General features: G+C 44.7%; 1 protein-coding gene across 1 annotated transcript in view; it reads left to right on the forward strand.

Annotated features, from left to right (window-relative positions):
* Positions 1–3,712, forward strand: part of LOC311121083 (uncharacterized protein) — a gene marked incomplete at both ends in the record, with an annotated part of 13,004 nt that overhangs the window by 8,131 nt on the left and 1,161 nt on the right. The gene's annotated exons all lie outside the window — the stretch shown is intronic.

Below are 3,712 nucleotides of genomic sequence, written 5' to 3' on the forward strand. Positions count from 1 at the left end.
TCTTCTCATCATCCCTCTTCTACTCCTCTGTCTTCTTCTCTTCACCCCTCTTCTACTCCTCTGTCTTCTTCTCATCATCCCTCTTCTACTCCTCTGTCTTCTTCTCATCATCCCTCTTCTACTCCTCTGTCTTCTTCTCATCACCCCTCTTCTACTCCTCTGTCTTCTTCTCATCATCCCTCTTCTACTCCTCTGTCTTCTTCTCATCACCCCTCTTCTACTCCTCTGTCTTCTTTTCATCACCCGTCTTCTACTCCTCTGTCTTCTTCTCATCACCCCTCTTCTACTCCTCTGTCTTCTTCTCATCACCCCTCTTCTACTCCTCTGTCTTCTTCTCATCACCCCTCTTCTACTCCTCTGTCTTCTTCTCATCACCCCTCTTCTACTCCTCTGTCTTCTTCTTATCACCCCTCTTCTACTCCCCTGTCTTCTTCTCATCACCCCTCTTCTACTCCTCTGTCTTCTTCTCATCACCCCTCTTCTACTCCTCTGTTTTCTTCTCATCACCCCTCTTCTACTCCTCTGTCTTCTTCTCATCATCCCTCTTCTACTCCTCTGTCTTCTTCTCATCATCCCTCTTCTACTCCTCTGTCTTCTTCTCTTCACCCCTCTTCTACTCCTCTGTCTTCTTCTCATCATCCCTCTTCTACTCCTCTGTCTTCTTCTCATCATCCCTCTTCTACTCCTCTGTCTTCTTCTCATCACCCCTCTTCTACTCCTCTGTCTTCTTCTCATCATCCCTCTTCTACTCCTCTGTCTTCTTCTCATCACCCCTCTTCTACTCCTCTGTCTTCTTTTCATCACCCGTCTTCTACTCCCCTGTCTTCTTCTACTCTCCAAACTCCTCCTCCTCTATTCTCTCTCTCCCCTCCTCCTCCTCCTCCTCTATGTCTGTTCTCCCTCATTCTCCCCTCCAGTCTTCTTTATACTGTTTGTGGCCCAGAGATAAAGGGACAGGATGAGCTGTAGATCATCATCATCATCATCATCATCATCATCTAAATACATAAAACAATGTCCTTGAGGAAGTAAACACACAGATTCCAGTCTAAAGATTCCATAGATTACAGGTCTGGAGGGAGACATTGATATTCCCTTGTTTATTAGTGTGCCCTTTCCCTTGGCATGCTAAGACAAAGGAAACTGTGTTTAGATTTAGGGGCTGTGGCATAAGCAAATAGAACACGTGCGATTGACCGATAAACAGATTGATTGATACCTCTGCATTGCAATGAATCAATGGGTTGCCTAACATTAATGTGATATCGAATGCATAGATCAACAACTGGGTGCTAAAGGTAACTGGTAATGAGGGCATCGTCATATTTTATTCAGAAACATCTCTAAAATAATGTCAGTTTACTTTTTACTTCCATGCCTTTTTACCTCAAAAGTGCATGCTGCCTGACTTCATTCAAACCCTTCCTGAGAGGAAGCAGTGAAGGAGAAGATGCGGTGAAGGAGAGGAAAGCATTGAAGGAGAGGAAATAGTGAAGGAGAGGAAGCAGTGAAGGAGAGGAAGCAGTGAAGGAGAAGAAGCAGTGAAGGAAAGGAAGTAGTGAAGGAGAGAAAATAGTGAAGGAGAGGATGCAGTGAAGGACAGGAAGCAGTGAAGGAGGGGAGAAGAAGATGAGAGGAACGTGCAAATAAATAAGAAACATCTTTATTTAGACTGAGTGAAGGAGATGGGAAGAGAAAGATAGATAGAGCCTCAGATAGAAAGAGAGAGGGACAATGTACGCAAATACACACTTTAAAACGTACGGAGACACATGCACATACCACACACACACACCACACACTGTGTTACAGTAATCCCTGTCTCCACTCACTCGTGAACACACAGGCCACCTCAGCCATCTAGCTGTTTCATTTGTACTCTCTCTCTCTCCCTCTCTCTCTCTCTCTCTCTCTCTCTCTCTCTCTCTCTCTCTCTCTCTCTCTCTCTCTCTCTCTCTCTCTCTCTCTCTCTCTCTCTCTCTCTCTCTCCTCTCTCCTTCCTCCTCCTCTCCTCCTCTTGCTCGTTTTTGTTTCCCATCTTCCATAGTTTATTCCTCTCTCTCACATCTCTCACTATTTGCTCTCTGTTGAGACTCTTTCCCAGTCTTCTCTCCAAGTGTGACATTCCATATTGTAAATCCCTGTCATTCACCTTGCTTCAGTGAGACAAAGGCACAGACTGGTGGTGTTTCTCTTTTGTCAGTGTCACAGCCAGCCAAAGCTTATGGGTGTGCTGCAAGGAAACCGCTACAACAGCTCCCCTGAGTAAGTGAGCATGTCTCAAGGTGCATAATTACCATACCTCACTGGCTTGACACGTCTGGCAATTGAAAGGGAGATAGAGAGAGGAAGAGAGAGGGAAAAATACAGAGGAGGCAGAGGGGAGAGGTTGATATGCTCGTTTGTTTCTTGTGTGCGTTTCAGGTGACAGGTGCTGGTGCGGAAAATGGCAGGTCCCACGGGGCTCCACCTAAGAGACTGCCATCACTTTGCGCAGATGTGTGTGTCTGTGTGTTTTATATCAGTGTGTTTGTGTGTGTTTGTGTGTGCGTGGTATGTGGGTATATTTTTCTCAGTGTGCAAATGAGTGTGTGTGTGAGTATGTGTGTGCGTGTCTGTGTGTGTTTGTGTGTGCATATGTGTGCATTTTAGGTGTGTGTGTGTACTGTATGTGGGTGCATCTCAGTGTGCAAATGAGTGTGTATGTGTGTGTTTCTGCATATACATGTATATGTGTGTGTGTGTAAGTGTGTGTATGTGTGTGTGTGTTTGTGTGTGTGTGTGTGTGTGTGTGTGTGTGTGTGTGTGTGTGTGTGTGTGTGTGTGTGTGTTTGTGTGTGTGTGTGTGTGTGTGTGTGTGTGTGTGTGCGCGTGCGTGCGTGCATGTGTTTGTGATATGAAACTAACACTGTATGACAGAATGATCACATCCTTCTGTTTTCTCCCCACAGCTTTGTCGGCTCTCCTCCTCTCCTCCTCTCCTCCTCTCCATGTTCCCAGAGGATACATGTCTCCTCACACTGTATGTCAACGCTAGTTTCCCTGCAGGCCTCAACACATGAACACACCTGTGAACTCGTACTCCTTTCGCCTTGCACTGCCTGCCTGTCATCATCTCATCTCTATAGAGCTGCTGCCTATGCCGTCTAATAAAATCACTAGGCATACTTTTAAGACTGCTGAATGCCACCTATCAATGACTTAGATCATGTATTTTCAGGTAGTGATACCTCTTGAAGCAACTGCTCTCTATCGGTAACTAGTGGAAACCGGACAAGTAGGCGTGCAATGGATTATGGTAATTGTAGTTAATTACCACGTTTTCTGTGCTAAACAATGTCGAATATTGGCCTTTTGGAAACTACAACTCCCTATTACATTGCACAGTTCGGGCGAAATGGAATTCAAATAACTGAACCAATGTCAGTCAATTAGTTGTTTAAAATAAGCGAAACGTCGGTTAATGCTTAGCACTAGCAAAGATAGAGTGGAAACCTCTAGCCTCCAACTGTTTCTTTCTTTTTCTTCTTTTTCTTCATTTTTCTTCACTCTACTACAGTAGCCCACACTTCCTGCAGGGTATATTTGATCAAAATGTAGTCCAAATGCATCTGTACACTACACACCTTGCCTCGATCAAACAGGAAATAAAATATACCGCCTGACAAAGGAGATTGTGATAGCAAAAGAGGGACCAATATGTGATTTATTT

Source organism: Coregonus lavaretus (assembly GCF_964263955.1).
Source record: "Coregonus lavaretus genome assembly, chromosome: 3".
Taxonomy (NCBI): domain Eukaryota; kingdom Metazoa; phylum Chordata; class Actinopteri; order Salmoniformes; family Salmonidae; genus Coregonus; species Coregonus lavaretus.